This window comes from Amblyraja radiata, chromosome 11 (assembly GCF_010909765.2).
Source record: "Amblyraja radiata isolate CabotCenter1 chromosome 11, sAmbRad1.1.pri, whole genome shotgun sequence".
NCBI classification, from domain to species: domain Eukaryota; kingdom Metazoa; phylum Chordata; class Chondrichthyes; order Rajiformes; family Rajidae; genus Amblyraja; species Amblyraja radiata.
The window spans coordinates 10018817-10036900 of NC_045966.1; positions in this window are offsets into that span (position 1 = coordinate 10018817).

An 18084-nucleotide genomic window follows, 5' to 3' on the forward strand; every position below is an offset into this window, starting at 1 on the left:
GTTTTTCTCATCTCGGTCCTAAAAGATTTCCCCCTTATCCTTAAACTGTGACTCCTTGTTCTGGACTTCTCCAACATCGGGAACAATCTTCCTGCATCTAGGCTGTCCAACCCCTTAAGAATTTTGTAAGTTTCTATAAGATCCCCCCTCAATCTTCTAAATTCTAGTGAGTACAAGCCGAGTCTATCCAGTCCTTCTTCATATGAAAGTCCTGACATCCCAGGAATCAGTCTGGTGAACCTTCTCTGTACTCCCTCTATGGCAAGAATGTCTTTCCTCAGATTAGGAGTCCAAAACTGTACGCAATATTCCAGGTGTGGTCTCACCAAGACCCTGTACAACAGCAGTAGAACCTCTCTGCTCCTATACTCAAATCCTTTTGCTATGAATGCTAACATACCATTCGCTTTCTTCACTGCCTGCTGCACCTGCATGCCTACTTTCAATGACTGGTGTACCATGACACCCAGTGTTTCACTTAGGGAGCTTACAACACATATTATAGAAACATATGAATGTTAACCTCTCTAATTTCAAGCACCCCTGTATGCCCTCTCTCTCTACCCCTCCCCACCCTAGCCCTGCTGCCAGTCCCACTGTTTGCATTAATATCCTTTTATTATCACCTCTGCCACAGCCCACAATGGACCATTGTGGGCTCCACTTTTCCTGTTCCTTTTCTCCAAAGCTGCTGCCTGAGCCACTGATTTACTCCAACATTTTGTATATGAATTGCTTCCTACACAACAGAATTCATGTATCAGATCAATGTTTCAGGTCAAAGATCCTTCCGAATTGGGAAAAATAGAGAAACAAATTAGTTGGATCTTCTGAGGGGAGGGTGGGAGGTAGAAGTGGGATGTGCAGGATTGGTTCTACAAGACCAGAGCTACAGTATACATCCTCCCTCACTCCAGGAGGAGGAGGCGCTGTCCTGAACGGTTGCCTGTCCTGCAGCTGTCCGTTTTTTTTCCCTTCTTTTTTATTATTTTTAGTACGTTGAGTGTGCAGTCAGGGGGCCTAATCTTTTTATGTGTGGGGGGTGGTGGGGGGGATGGGGGAAACTGCTTTTCGAGTCCCTACCTGGTCTGAGGGGTTGCCTTCCTCCGAGCAGCGACTTCGACCTGTCCTCGCGGCCTACCAGCGGGTCCTGGAGCGACGTTTCCCTGAGGGGACCTGGCCAGAACATCGGCTTTGGCGGCGGCGCAGAACATCGGCTTTGGCGGCGGCGCAGCGCTGGAGCGCTATTGCGGAACGGGCGATGCCTTTCCAGGGTCGCCGCGCTGGAACTCCAGTATGCTGGGACCGCCGATGAGAACATCGTGGAGCCGCGGTTCTGTGGAGCGGCCAGCTGCGGCGCTGAACGTTACATCCCGGAGCCTGGGATCTCTTGCTGAGATCGCCAGTGTGTGGAGCTCCATCCGGCGCGGTCTGTTGGCTTGGAAGCCGCGGTCTCCGGTGGGAAGGCGGCCGTTCCTGGCACCCCAAGCCGCTGGGGGTTCTCCCGACGCCGAAGCACCATCACCCGGCGAGAACATCGGGCGCCGTGGCGGCGACTGTGGAGGCCTCAATAGGCCCGACTTTGGGTGGACAAGAGGATGGGGACTGGACTTTGTGCCTTCCCCCACAGTGGGAATCACTGTGGGGGGATGTTTTTGTGTTGAACTTCTTTTTGAATCTATGTTGTATTTTTATAAGTGTGCTGCAAGGACATCAGAATTTCCCCTGAATAAGGGGATTAATAAAGTTTAATCTAATCTAATCCAAAGACGTGCAGGTTTGTAGGTTAATTCTGCCTAGTGTGTAGGATAGTATTAGTGTGCGGGGATCGCTGGTTGGCGCGGACCTGGTGTTCCGAAGGTATCTCTAAGCTAAACTAAATGGAAAGCATGCGTGAGAATGGGACTGCTGGTGATTCTATAATTCCAAGCAGGGATAGGGTGAAATTTAATATTTCATGTACATGAAACGGACAAGTTTGGAGGGATATGGACCAAACAAGGGCTGGCGGGACTCGTGTAGCTGGGACATGTTGGCCGGTGTGGGCAAGTTGGGCCGAAGGACCTATTTCCACACTGTATCACTCTATGACTCTACGAAGGTTCGCTGTCTTGGATAATATTATTTAACGATGCCAAGTAGGAAAGGAGATCTAATAAACTGCATATAAAACGTTCTTTTGATGTTTGACAACACATTATCAAGCTTCTAATTAACAGCTGGATTCATTCTTCGTAAAATTCCCTTAGCTGGTTCATTTGAATTCTGACAAAATATGTCCTTTAGTAGATAATAAATCTCATTACATAACACACACTGACACTGACATGTTCTTGCTTGATTTTTCCCGTTGTCGAGTTTCAGAACTTCAAACTATTACACGTGAGGCTCCGTTCATGGTGCTTCTAATTGATTAATAAATCCCTCCTTTATATAGCAGGTGGTAAAAGACCGAGCAGAAGACCAGAGATTACCAAGAAACTGCAATGCTTTGTCTGTCAACTCATCTGCTCTCAGCTGCTAAAACTATTGCGATTCCAAGGGCAACACCTGAATTTTGGCATATCTGCAGTTTATCTATTAACGTTACTTTGACCCTTGCCTCCTTAGGTTACTGATAATAGACAATAGACAATAGACGCAGGAGTAGGCCATTCGGCCCTTCAAGCCAGCACCGCCATTCAATGTGATCATGGCTGATCATCCACAATCAGTACCCCGTTCCTGCCTTCTCTCCATATCCCTTAACTCTGATGTTATTTAGAACAGTGGGCTAATGATGCCTTTACTGTCACGGTGAATGCAAACGCACGGTGAAATTCTTTTTTTTGCATACCATGGTGCAGTGGTAGTGTTGGTGCCTCACAGCGCCAGAGACCCAGGTTCGATCCTGACTACGGGTGCTGTAGGTACGGAGTTTGTACGTTTCTCCTGTGACCGTGTGGGTTTTCTCTGGTTTCCTCCCACTCTCCAAAGACGTGCACCTTTTGTAGGTTAATTGGTTTCTGTAACTTGTCCCTAGAATGTAGGATAGAACTGAAGTATGGGTGATGGCTAGTTGGCTTGGTGGGCCGAATGGCCTGTTTCCATGAGGAATCTCTAAACTAAACAATTTGCATCTCCTCTATTGTTTTCTTGTACTTTTTGTCTTTCCATCTTTCCAACTGTCTGCCTATCAACCCCTCACCTGTATCCACCTATCACTTGCCAGGCTTTGTCCTGCCTCACCTCTCTTCCAGCTTTCTCCTCCCCCTCCTTCCCCACCTCCTGCTTTTATCTGAAGATAGACACAAAAAGCTGGAGTAACTCAGCAGGACAGGCAGCATCTCTGGAGAGAAGGAATGGGTGACGTTTCGCGTTGAGACCTGCTTTTATCTCTTGCCTTTGTCCAACCATCAGCCCATCCAAAAAAAAACACTCCTATGTCCACTATCACCCACACATTGTTCTTCCTCCCCTCTCTCCCATCTTTCTCCCCCTCTCTCCAGAGGAATCAGTCTAAACAAGTGTCCCAACCTGAAAAGTCACCTATTCATGTTCTCCAGAGATGCTGCCTGACCCAGTGAATTATGCCCCTGTCCCACTTAGGAAACCTGAACGGAAACTTCCGGAGACTTTGCGCCCCACCCAAGGTTTCCGTGCTGTTCCCGGAGGTTGCAGGTGGTTGCCGGAGGTTGCATGTAGTGGAAGCAGGTAGGGAGACTGACAAAAACCTCCGGGAACCGCACGGAAACCTTGGGTGGGGCTCAGTCTCCAGAGGTTGCCGTTCAGGTTTTCTAAGTGGGACAGGGGCATTTCTCCAGCACCTTGTGTCTTCTTTTGTCGTCAGCATCTGCAGCTCCTTGTATCACCTTAATAATATTTACACATTTTTTTGTGAAATATTCTCAGTTGGATGCCTCAAGCTCAATGTAAAACAGCTATGGATGTTATGACTTAGACTCAGACTTAGATCCTTTATTTGTCATTCAGACCTTTCGGTCTGAACGAAATGTCATTGCCTGCAGCCATACATATAATAATAAACAACAAAACACACAATAAACACAAATTAACATCCACCACAGTGAGTTCACCAGGCACCTCCTCACTGTGATGGAGGCAAAAATCTTAAGGTTACTGTCTCTTCCCTCCTCATTCTTCCTCTGCGCTGAGGCGATATGTTGTTACCCCACCGGGCGATGGTAAGTCAGTCCTGCGGCTCAACTGAGCTCGGCGAACGGGCCGGTTCAAGCTCCGCGGCCCGGGGTGGTCGAAGCTTCCGCCCTCCAGTCCAGCGGACGCAGCTGTTGCCGCGGGAGCTCCGGAAAACAGGCACTAGCCTGTGACCTGCGAGCTCCCGACGATGTCGTCCACTGGTCTGCGGCCGAGCCCCAGATTCAGGTCGCCGCCGCCAGAACGCCGCCTCAGCTACCGGAGCACCGTCTCCGCCCCGCGCCAGGCCTCCCTCACCGGAGCGCCGTCTCAGCCCCACGCCGGGCCGCCCTCACCGGAGCGTCGTCTCAGCCCCGCGCCGGGCCGCCCTCACCGGAGTGCCGTCCCAGCCCCGAGTCATGCCGCTGCCACCGGAGCGTCGTCTCAGCCCCGAGTCATACCGCTGCCACCGGAGCGCCGTTTCAGCCCCGCGCCGGGCTGCCCTCACCGGAGCGTCGTCTCAGCCCCGAGTCGTGCCGCTGCCACTGGAACGCCGGAACGCCGCCACAGCTCCAAATTCGGCCAGCCTCGCGTTGGTGAGTCCTGGCTGGCTCTGCCTCCGGAGCCTCGAGGTCGGTCGCAGGTGGGAGCCACCAGCTCCGCCATTAGGCCTCAGCGCAGACGGAGGCAGAGAAGGGGGGATACGACAAAAAGAGTTGCATTCCCCACGAAGGGAAAGACAGAAAACCATGTTTCAGCCCTACCTCCCACACATAACACAACCTAATAACCAAAACTTTAACTAAACAAGACAAAAATGTAACTAAACACAGCCACTTCTGGAACTGTGCATATCCGGCCCTGACACAGAGATTCTGCGTGATTCACCAGCAATATGTTCGACTCAGGGTTAAGAACTAAGCATATGAGCATATTGGAGTGACATTATAAGTCCTTTATTGAAATCTAATGCTGCAACGAATTGACACCACTTGCTCATTAGCTTAACAATATCGCTGCAAAGATGAAAGAGCATGGCCCTAGCTAATGATACGTTAATAAATGATTGCGGAAATTAAGCCAGCAGAAAGAGATCTGTAAACCGGTGGTCCGAAAGACCCTCAGTGATACATTATGAAAATATTGTGTTTTTTAGTTTAAAGATACAACACGGAAACAGGCCCTTCGGCCCACCGAGCCCATGCCGACCAGCGATCCCCGCACATTAACACCATCCTACACACACGAGGGGCATTTACAATTTACAGAAGCCGATTAACCTGCAAACCTGCACGTCTTTGGAGTGTGGGAGGAATCTAGCGATCCCGGAGAAAACCCACGCAGGTCGCGGGGAGAGCGTACAAACTCCGTAAAGACAGCACGTGTAGTCAGGATCGAACCCAGGTCGCTGGCGCTGTAAGGCAGCAACCGCCACGCCACCGTGCCGCCCACAGACTTCAAAGACTTTGGGATATTAAAGATATTTAATATTCAGCTTCAGAAATATCTCAAGAAAATTATAATGGATTAAACACCACCCATTCGTTGAGTCTTTGCTTTAACTTAAAAGTTCATCAACACAATTAAACATTTTGACAGCTCCACTGAAAAATCTCTTCAGGATTTGCCTACTTTGAACAAGGTCTCCTCCGCTCTCAATCTGCAAGTCCCGCTTTCAGTTTATTACCCGCTTACCCTACTACAATCGTTCTGAAGAAGGGTCCCCGACCAAAGACGTCACCTACCCGTGTTCTCCAGCGACAATAAACTAAACTAAGTTAGGACAGGTACATGGATTTACGGGTACAAGGTTTAGAGGGATATGGACCAAGTTCAAGTTCAAGTTCAAGTTAGTTTATTGTCATGTGTCCCTGTATAGGACAATGAAATTCTTGCTTTGCTTAAGCACACAGAAAATAGTAGGCATTTACTACAAAACAGATAAATGTGTCCATATACCATGATATAAATATATACACACATGAATAAATAAACTGATAGTGCAAATAACAGAAAGTGGTTGGTAATAATCAGAGATTTGTCCGAGCCAGGTTTAATAGCCTGATGGCTGAGGGGAAGTAACTATTCCTGAACCTGGTTGTTGCAGTCTTCAGGCTCCTGTACCTTCTACCTGAAGGTAGCAGGGAGATGAGTGTGTGGCCAGGATGGTGTGGGTCTTTCATGATACTGCCAGCCTTTTTGAGGCAGCGACTGCGATAGATCCCCTCGATGGAAGGAAGGTCAGAGCCGATGATGGACTGGGCAGTGTTTACTACTTTTTGTAGTCTTTTCCTTTCCAGGGCGCTCAAATTGCCGAACCAAGCCACGATGCAACCGGTCAGCATGCTCTCGACTGTGCACCTGTAGAAGTTAGAGAGAGTCTTCCTTGACAATCCGACTCTCCGTAATCTTCTCAGGAAGTAGAGGCGCTGATGTGCTTTTTTGATGATTGCATTAGTGTTCTCGGACCAGGAAAGATCTTCAGAGATGTGCACGCCCAGGAATTTGAAGCTCTTGACCCTTTCAACCATCGACCCGTTGATATAAATGGGGCTGTGGGTCCCCCTCCTACTCCTTCCAAAGTCCACAATCAGTTCCTTGGTTTTGCTGGTGTTGAGGGCCAGGTTATTGCGCTGGCACCATATGGACAGTTGCTCGATCTCTCTTCTGTACTCTGACTCATCCCCATCAGTGATACGCCCCACAATAGTGGTGTCGTCAGCGAACTTGATGATGGAGTTCGCACTGTGGTTCGCTACGCAGTCATGGGTATAGAGTGAGTACAGCAGGGGGCTGAGCACGCAGCCTTGAGGTGCTCCCGTGCTGATTGTTATTGAGGCTGACACATTTCCACCAATACGAACAGACTGTGGTCTGTGGACGAGGAAGTCGAGGATCCAGTTGCAGAGAGCAAATGTGGGCAGATTGAACATCTTGGTGAGGCAGATTGATCAGAAGGGCCTGTTTCTGTGCTGTCTGGCTCTACGACTGTGACCATTTACATAGGGTGATATGGTGGCGTAGCGGTAGAGTTGCTGCCTTACAGCACCAGAGATCCAGTTTTGATTGACCACAGGTACTATCTGTCAAGTCAAGAGTCAAGAGTGTTTTATTGTCATATGTCCCGGACAGAACAATGAAATTCTTACTTGCTGCAGCACAACAGAATATGTTAACATGGTACACTGTGAACAATATGATAAACGAGAGAGAGAAAAAAAAGTTCAGTGTGTGTATATATATACACATACTCACACATATGTATTTATATATACACACACATACACACATACTCAAAAACAAACAATAATAGTGCATTAGTAATACTAATAGTCTATTGTAGTTCAGAGCTTATATCAGGTTGTAGTGTTTGTACGGAGTTAGTATGTTCTCCCTGTAATCGCATAGGTTTTCTCCAGGTCTCCGGTTTCCTGCCACACTCCAAAGACGTGCAGGATTGTTGGTTAATTGGCTTCAGTACAATTGTAAATTGTCCCCAGTGTGTAGGATGGTGCTAATGTATGGTGATCGCTGGTCGGCGTTGACTCGGTGGGCCGAAGGGCCTTTTTCCGCGCTGTATCTCAAAAAAAACTTCTCAAAAGACTGTGTATAACTCATGGGAGTTACCTAAGATTATGTTTTATGGAAAAAATGGCTGAATCATTCTTAACTGTATGTTCTTGCACGCCTCAGACAATGGCAACATCTGTGAGATGAAGGGGTGTTTTGTGTTGGTGACCAATTTCCTGGAGGAAGCTATTTAGGTTCGCCAAAACACATTTCATATCGAACTCTTCAAACTAGGAGGCTGTCAAGCAATCAGGATGGATTTGTTCTCAAATCCATCCAAGCCCTTCCAGAAGATCGAAACCGAACCAAAATGGGGCTACCTTTTATAGGTCCTCGCACCTTGAGGGGCCGAACTACATAGGGGTGGTCCCTTTACAATCAAATCAACCATATCAATTACTTCAATACATTATTGACAGTTCCCCCATCCAATTACAGAGAGTCTAAAACAATGTTTCTTACAGAAGCATCTGGAAGGAAGCTAGTTCACTGAATAATGCAACATTTACCCAGGAACTCAAAACAATTCTGCCAGGGCGTTACACTTTGGCCAATCAACAACTAGCAGGGTAACTGTCTTGCAACATTATTTACATTATTTACAATCCCTGTGCAGCAATTCAATCAAACTCATGCATTTACAAACCCTTGGAGGTCCTCTGCAAGATGCTCATATATACTGACAATTGAAGAGATACTTCCACCTTTCTTATCTGAAGCACTGATCTGAGACCTAGACATCCCGGCACCAGCCAGCAGCCTGTGGCTTCTTATACAGAAATACAGAATTGGCCAAAAAGGACCTGTTATGCATGAATCCTCTGCTTTATTTTGGCTCCATTATGGTTCACATTTACATGCTATCCACATCTTCGCCCAGGCTCTCTCAAATACTTTAATAACTCAGGTTTATGAATTATTACCTTTGATAGGTTTTTGCTTGTGACAGTTTCCCAAATTACTTTTTTTTCTAAAACAAAATCCCAAGGAACAAGATATCCATGCTGGTGACTTCTCTGGTAGAGTTGAAACAAAAACATACAGGTCTGATATTTTCTTATTTCCATGAAATTATTTCTTCCTGACCCTACCTGATGAAATGACACATAGTTAAGCCGGAAATGTACACAGGTTACATAACCTCCATTTGAAATATGGCTACAATAATGTATAAGTATTCTGAAGCATTCATTGTTGCATGGTGGCACAGCGGGAGCATTGCTACCTTACAGCACTAGAGGTCTGGGTTCAATCCTTGAACATGCTGCCAGTGAGCTAAAGTCTGATCAAAGATAGTCTGAGGGTCTCCAATGAGATGGATGGTAGGTCAGGGCTGCTCTCTAGTTGGTGAGAGGATGGCTCAGTTGCCTGTTAACAGCTGAAAAGAAACTGTCCCTGAATCTGGAGGTGTGCGTTTTAACTCTTGCCTGAATGGAGAGGGGAGAAGAGGGAGTGACCAGGGTGAGACTGGTCCTTGAGTATGCTGGTGGCCTTGCCAAGGCAGCTTGAGGTGTGGATTAAGTCAATGGCACAGAGATAGACACAAAAAGCTGGAGCAACTCAGCGGGTCAGGCAGCATCTCTGGAGAAAAGGAATAGGTGACGTTCCGGGTCGAGACCCTTCTTCAGAGGGAGAGTTAAAATGCCCCTGTCCCACTTAGGGAACCTGAACGGAAACCTCTGGAGACTTTGTGCCCCACCCAAGGTTTCCGTGCGGTTCCCGGAGGTTGCAGGTGGTTGCCGGAGGTTGCAGGTAGTGGAAGCAGGTAGGGAGACTGACAAAAACCTCCGGGAAAAGCTGGAGAGCAGGAGGGAACACAGATGGGGAGCAGCGAGAGAGGGTGTTGCAGAACCCTGGTCGGAGAGAAGAGGAGAACTTCTTCAAAGTAGGCGTACCTTGAGGGGTTTTGTCAGTCGAGTGGACAACGGTTCACGAGATTTCCAGCTTGTTGTTGAACAGCCACAGATAAATTTAAAAAAACTTTAGCAAGTTAAGGACTTGAGCCTTTGATAAGAATCCTGACGTTGGTGGCACTTTATGTGGAGAAAAAAATATTAACCAACACACGGGAAATTGAAAATGAGAATCAAGTCCATTATACACATGCCCATGAAACACATCAATAGAATTCATTTCAATGGGCTGTAATTGAAATACACAACTTGAGGGATGTCAGTTGACGACTGTCTATTTTACCATTTATAAAGTCAAGATCAGCAGACATAAAAGAAATACTTGAACAGTTAAGTTTCACAAAAGAAATTGCAGAATTTCCGTCTGACCCAAGGGCCAAACATTGACATTCAGGAGCCTCACACTTATTGTTCAAACTTATCTAGAATGAAAAGTAATTTTAAAAACAAGCAAGTCAGCAAATGACAGGAGGCGAGGGCGAAGTTAGTAGTTTTTTCTCATTTTTTCGAACAATGAAGTTAAAATTGAGTAAAGTAAGTGACATTTGTTTATAATTGTTACACTCTGCTCACTTTCTGCATGGAAGATAAAGTGGCTGATCAATTCACATCAGCCTTGTCTTATTAAAGTGTTTTTCAGACAGTCTTCAGCTAATATAAATGAATGTCTGATAGTGAACAATGCTTATTGCCTCTGACTGAGCAGATGGTCTTGGAGTAAAGCACTGAAATTTGATTGAAACAATGATATTTAAATGTATCTCTGGAGAAAAGGAATAGGTGACGTTTCGGGTTGAGACTGAAGAATTGAATTGAATTGAATCCTTTATTTGTCATTCAGACCTTTCGGTCTGAACGAAATGCTGTTGCCTGCAGCCATACATGTAATAATAAACAACACACAATAAACACAAATTAACATCCACCACAGTGAGTCCACCAAGCACCTCCTCACTGTGATGGAGGCAAAAGTCTTAGGGTTGCTGTCTCTTCCCTCCTCTTCTCCCTCTGCGCTGAGGCAATACCCCACCGGGCGATGGTAAGTCAGTCCCGCGGTTCAAGCTCCGCGGCCCGGGGGTGGTCGAAGCTGCCGCCCTCCAGTCCAGCGGACGCAGCTGTTGCCACGGGAGCTCCGGAAAACAGGTACCAGCCTGTGACCTACGAGCTCCCGACGATGTCGTCCACTGGCCCGCGGCCGAGCCCCGGATCCAGGTCGCCGCCGCCAGAACACCACCTCAGCCGCCGGAGTACCGTCTCCGCCCCGCACCGGGCCGCCCACACGGCAGCGTCTCAGCCCCGCACCGCGCTGCCCACATGGGAGCGCATTCCAGCCGAGAGCCGGGCCGCCCCCACGGGAGCGCCTTCCAGCCGGGACCCAGGCCGCCCACACGGGAGCGCCTTCCAGCAGGTAGCCGGTCCGCCCACACAGGAGTGTCTCAGCCCCGCGCCGTCCGCCCTCACCGGAGCGCCGAGTCGTGCCGCTGCCGGAACGTTGCCGCAGCTCGAAGACGGCCAGCCTCGCGTTGGTAAGTCCTGGCTGGCTCTACCTCCGGAGCCTCGAGGTCGGTCGCAGGTTGGAGGCCGCCAGCTCCGCCATTAGGCCTCAGCTCAGGCGGGGGAAGAGAAGGGGGATACGACAAGAAAGTCGCATTCCCCCGAAGGGAGAGACAGAAAGCCCTGTTTCAGCCCCCCCCCCCCCCCCCACACACATAACACCACCTAACAACCAAAAGTTTAACTGAACTAGACAAAAAAAACAACACAAAAAAGTAAAAACCGACAGACTGCAGGCGAGCCGCAGCAGTTTCACAGCGCCGCCACTTCCGGAAGGGTCGCAATCAGTTTGGTTTAGTTAGAGATACAATGTGGAAATATGCCCTTCAGCCCAGTGATCCCACACCGACCTATCATCACCCGTCCCATTTACGCAATTTTTTCGGCGACTTGCCGGCACCCGTCATAGTCACAGCAGGTCGCCGAAAATTTCCAACATGTTGAAAATCCAGCGGCGACCAGAACAAGGTACGGATCTTTAGGCAACTACTCACGACCATACAGGCTTCACCCCACGACAGGGTGAGTAGTCTCCTCAGTCGCCCAAAGAGTCGTAGCGTCTTTCTGGTCGCCGCTGAATTTTCAACATGTTGGAAGTTTTCAGTGACCTGCAACGACCTATGATGGGTGTTGGCAGTCACCGAAAAAGTTGCGTAAGTGGGACAGGCCCATAATTCTGTTAACTCTGTTTCACATCCAACACACTAGGGTCAATTCACAGAAGCCAATTTACCTACAAATCTGTGTAGGAAGGAACTGCAGATGCTGGTTTACACTGAAGATAGACACAACATGTTGGAGTAACTCAGCGAGTCAGGCAGCATCTCTGGAGAAAAGGAATAGGTGACGTTTCGGGTTGAGACTGAAGAAGGGTCGCAATCAGTTTGGTTTAGTTAGAGATACAATGTGGAAATATGCTTGGTGGCCCACCAAGTCTGCTCCGACCAGCGATCGCCCTTACATGTGTTGGATCCTACACACTGCAGACAATTTACAGAAGCCAATTAACCTACAAACCTGCACGTCGCTTAGTGCGGATGGAAACCGGAGCACCCGGAGAAAACCACACGGTCCTAGAGAGAATGGAAAAACTCCGCACAGACAGCAGCAGTAGTCAGGATCAAACCCAAGTCTCTGGTGCTGTGATGAAGCAATTCTATAGCTGCGCTGCGCCACACGATTGGCCGCCCCGCCAATGTTTGTTTTTTCTTTTTTTAATTTTTAGTATGTGTTAAAAGTCTGTGTAAATGTTCTCCGGTTTGTTTTATGTGGGGGGGGGGGGGGGGGTCATGGGGGGGGGGGGGGGGTCGTGGGAAACCAGTTTCTTACCTTGCCGGAGATGCGATTAATTTTCGGATCGCATTCTCTGGTCGCTCTGCGGCCTACCATCGATGGAGCTGGAAGCCTCCTCGGACTGACCTTGGGCCCCATCGCAGGGCGTGGACTTAACATTGGAGTCGATCCCTTGCCTGGACCGCGGCCTGCAAACTTTACATCGGGAGCTCACAGTCTCGGGAGAGGCCGTGGGTGTCGGGAGCTCCAACGAACGCAGAGGATCGGACGTGGGGTTCGATCGTCCAGCGCGGGGGAGCTGACAACCCCCCGATTCAGGAGCCGATTGTCTCGATGCAGAGGGCCCAAACGCCGCCAACTACGGGAGTCAAGATCATCCCATCAACGGAGGGATCGAGGCCCCCGACCACGGGTGAGCAAAGGGAAGAGATTGAACTTTTTTTCGCCTTCCATCACAGTGAGGAATGTGGAGGAGTCACTGTGATGGATGTTTATGTTAAAATATATTTTGTGTGTTCCGTTGCTTTTTATTTGTGCGACTGACTTGGCAAATGAAATTCCTCATATGTTGCAAAACATACTTGGCTAATAACGTATTATTGTGATTGTGATAATGTGCTATGCAGATTTAAAGCATTCAGATGAAGGGACAGATGCAGATACAAAAACAGAGGATTGTGTTGTTTGTTAATTCAGTTAGTTGTGAATCTCCGTGATTTGCATGAAGTGCGACTAGGAGTTGCGATGGTTGGTACTTTCATGAAGATGATGTATGTGTTCGCACGGCTAAATTTGTGCAGCAGATGACAGGGGAAAACATGGTTGCGATCGGTGAGAGAAAGGCAAGTCATCTCAGGGTGGATTTCTACCAAGTTATTAAAACCCAAGAACCAAGTGAAGACTCGGCAGATGGCCGTACCCAACCCAGTGCTCGTTCGACACGGAAACGCTCCATCAGAGAGCCGAACTGCGCCCGGGGGCTTCGTTCATTGGCCGAAACTGGCGGAGAGGCTTCACCGAGCGGCCAAACGCGCTCGGAGGCTCCTTGGACGTTGCACCGCCCAAACGCTCATCATACGTGGAATATCAGGATGGAGTTGCTGGAGACATTGGGCATGGAGAGCAAGGGTCGGTCCAGGGGGGTGAACTGGAATAATGCTTCCAGCGACTTTAAGGTAAGCTGCAGGAGGTTGTTCCTGTTGGCCAGTGTGTGATGGAAGGGGGTAAGTTGGATTGTCAAGATGCTCTGCCGTTTGAGGAGCATCCTCCCCTCCAAGACCACCTCCAAGAAAATGTTTAAACATCCAGGTAGAAAACTATACTGAGATTACTTGCCTCTCTCTAACCTCATGACCAGGTGTCGAGGCAACAATCTCTCTCTCTCTCTCAATGTCAGCAAGACAATGGAGATAGTGATCGACTTCAGGGAGTGAAGCGGTACACATACCCCGATTTGAAATGATGGCACCGAAGTAGAGATGGTTGAAGACTTCAAGTTCCTAGGGGTAAATATCACCCGCAACTTGTCCTGGACCAGCCATATTAAAGCAACACCTCCACTTCCTTAGAAGGCTTAGGAAGTTCGGCATGTCTTCAACAACTCTCACCAACTTCTACAGATGCGTCGTAGACAACATTTTATCAGGATACATCGCAGCTTGATTTGGGAACAGCTCCATCCAAGACCACAAGAATTTACAGAGACGCAGCCCAGACCATCACACAGACCAACCTCCCTTCCATTGACACCGTCGACACCTCACGTTGCCTCGACAAGGACAGCAGCATAATCACGGACCAGTCTCACCCTAGTCACTCCCTCCTCCCCTCTCTCATCAGGCAAGAGGTGCAGAAGTGTGAAAATACACACCTCCACATACAGGGACAGTCCCTTCCCAGCTGTTATCAGGCAGCCGAACCACCCTATCAACAAACAGAGAGCAGTCTTAAGCTACTAACTGCCTCATTGGAGACCCTCGGACTATCTTTAATGGGACTTTATTGGACTTGCACTACACATTATTCCCTTTATCCTGTATCTGTGCACAGGGGGGGGGGGGGGGGGGGTGGCTCGATTGTAATCTTGTATTGTCTTTCTGCTGACTGAATAGCACGCAACAAATGCTTTTCACTGTTTCTTGGTACACGTGACAATAAACTAGACTACATTGTGTGACATTGGTGCCAGGCCTACAGGGTCAGATTCAGATTCAGATTCAGATTCAATTTTAATTGTCATTGTCAGTGTACAGTACAGAGACAACGAAATGCATTTAGCATCTCCCTGGAAGAGCGACATAGCAAATGATTTAAATAAATAATAATAAGTGATAATAAGTGTCCGGGGGGTGGGGGGGGTGATTGGCAGTCATCGAGGTACGTTGTTGAGTAGAGTGACAGCCGCCGGGAAGAAGCTGTTCCTGGACCTGCTGGTTTGGCAACGGAGAGACCTGTAGCGCCTCCCGGATGGTAGGAGGGTAAACAGTCCATGGTTGGGGTGAGAGCAGTCCTTGGCGATGCTGAGCGCCCTCCGCAGACAACGCTTGCTTTGGACAGACTCAATGGAGGGGAGCGAGGAACCGGTGATGCGTTGGGCAATTTTCACCACCCTCTGCAATGCCTTCCGGTCTTGAACCACATGCTGTTGTGGAACTCACTCTACCTTAAGAAAATTGGTGGAGAAAGGGCAAGGGAGGGGAAAAGTTGAGAAACTGGTTTAGGACATGGATTTAATTTTAAAAAATTCTCGCCCGGGGAAAGCAGGCGGAATGAAATTTGGGATAACGATAGTAATCTGGAACGAAGGCGTAGGAAAAACGCAGAAGGTTCGTCCAATTCAAGACTAACAACAGTGAAGATTTGTGCAATAACGTGAGGTGGGTGTAATGAAATAGAATGGGAACAGCAAAATTAAGACTGCAGTAAAATGGAGGAACAGGGAACTGCAGATGCTGGTTTGCAAAAAACAATACAAAGTGTTGGAGTAACTCTGCGGGTCAGGCAGCATCTCTGGAGAATATAGACAGGTGACGTTTTGAGTCGGCTCCCTTCTTCAGACGGCGAGACAGCAGTTAGGTGTGTGGATAAACTGATAGTATAAAGTTATTTGAATTACTCATTCCTGTGAGAGGCATGTTCATAAGACATGGGAGTAGAATTAGGCCACTCGGCCCATCAATTCTGCTCCACCATTCGATCATGGCTGATCTATCTTTCCCTCTCAACCCCATTGACCTGCCTTCCCCTTTACTTTTGATGTCCTTCCAGCACCGCCATTCAACATGATCATGGCTGATCATCCAGAATCAGTACCCTGTTTCTGCTTAATCCTCATATCCCTTGATTCCTTTAGCCCTAAGAGCTATATCCAAGTCTCTCTTGAATACATCCAGCGAATTGGCCTCCACTGCCTTCTGTGGCAGAGAATACCACAGATTCACAACTCTCTGGGAGAAAATCTTTCCTCATCTCAGTCCTAAATGGTTATTCTTAAACAGTGACCCCCTTGTTCTGGGAACATCGGGAACATTTTCCCTGCATCTAGCCTGTCCAATCCTTTTAGAATGTTATATGTTTCTATATGATACCCTCTTATCCTTCTAAATTCCAGTGAATATAAGCCCAATTGATCCATTCTTTCATCATATGTCAGCCCCACCATCCCGGGAATTAACCTGATGAACCTACGCTGCACTCCCTCAATAGCATAAATGTCCTTCCTCAAACTAGGAGACCAACACTGCACGCAATACTCCAGGTGCGGTCTCATCAGGGCCCTGTACAACTGCAGGTAGACAAAAATGCTGGAGAAACTCAGCGGGTGAGGCAGCATCTATGGAGCGAAGGAATTAGTACAACTGCAGTTGGACCTCCTTGATCCAATACACAAACCCTCTCGCTATGAATTCATGTGATAGGAGCAGAATTAGAGCATTCGGCCCATCAAGTCTACTCCGCCATGCAATCATGGCTGATCTATCTCTCCCTCCTAACACTATTCTCCTGCCTTCTCCCCATAACCCCTAACATCCGTGGGTGGCGATCATTAAATATTCTGAAAGACGAAGGAATTAAGGGTTATGGAGAGAGGTCATTGAGTAGTTGAGGGCAGCCTAGATCAGCTATGATCATATTGAATGGTGGAACATATTTCCTCGTGTTCTGGCAATTCTGTTAGGCTTTCCTTCCTCCCATACACTGCTGGAAAAGCCCGACCTCCAAAATGGCAGAGCTGAGATAGGTAACAGAATGTCAAATGGACCAACGTTGCCAGTCAGTGCTTTACCTTGAACTTTGTCATGTGTCTGAACACTGCGGACGGCTCGATTGCAATCGCGTTTTGTCTTTCCGCTAACAGGTTAGCACGCAATAGACAATAGACAGTAGGTGCAGGAGTAGGCCATTCGGCCCTTCGAGCCAGCGCCGCCATTCAATGTGATCATGGCTGATCATCCACAATCAATACCCCGTTCCTGCCTTCTCCCCATATCCCCTGACTCCGCTATTTTTAAGAGCTCTATCTAGCTCTCTCTTGAAAGCATCCAGAGAACCAGCCTCCACTGCTCTCCGAGGCAGAGAATTCCACAGATTCACCACTCTCTGTGAGAAAAAGTGTTTCCTCGTCTCGGTTCTAAATGGCTTACTCCTTATTCTTAAACTGTGGCCCCTGGTTCTGGACTCCCCCAACATCGGGAACATGTTTCCTGCCTCTAGCGTGTCCAAACCCTTAGCAATCTTATATGTTTCAATGTGTGTACCGACTAACAGTGAAAAGCAACAAAAGCTTTTCACTGTACCTGGGTACACTTGGCAATAAACTAAACTCAAATCAACTCAACTAATGGCTGAACTAGGCTGTGATATTTCTCCACAACTCTCATTTCCTTGATCTTTTACGGACCCAGAAATTTTTTGTATTAAATACAGAAAATGGCACAGTGGGACAGCGCCAGAGACCCGGGTTCGATCCTGTCTACGGGTGCTTGTCTGTGCGGAGTTTGTACGTTCTCCCTGTGACCATGTGGGTTTTCTCAGGGTGCTCTGGTTTCCCCACACATTCCACTGACCTGCAGGTTTGTAGGCAAACTAGCTTCTGTATATTGTTCCTAGTGTGTAGGATGGAACTAGTGTACGGGGGTTGCTGGTCGGCGCGGACTCGGTGGGCTGATAAACCAGTTTCCACACGGTATCTAAAAAAAATTATATTAATTGGAAAATAAATCTACAAAAGAAAGCTGAGAACTTACTGTTCTTCCTTCAAAATGCATTTTACAGAAACATATGCAAGCTATATTACAATATGTTAACTGAAATATTAGAGGAAATAGATAAATTGAAATTAAAAGTTATTAAATACGGCAAAACTCTGCCAACATTGAAATTATTTTTAAAGTGAAGTCTGAATACATGATAGTAGGTAAGAAAGTACAATAGTTTGAGTTACGATAGCACTTTGTGTTCTGCTCAGAATTCCAGCATCTTGTGTATCCACCTATCACTTGCCAGGCTTAATATGGCCCCTACCCTTCTTGTCCAGTTTTCTTCCCCGTACTCAACCAGTGACCTGACCCGAAATGTCACATGCCCGTTCCCTCCACAGATGCTGCCTGACCTGCTGAGT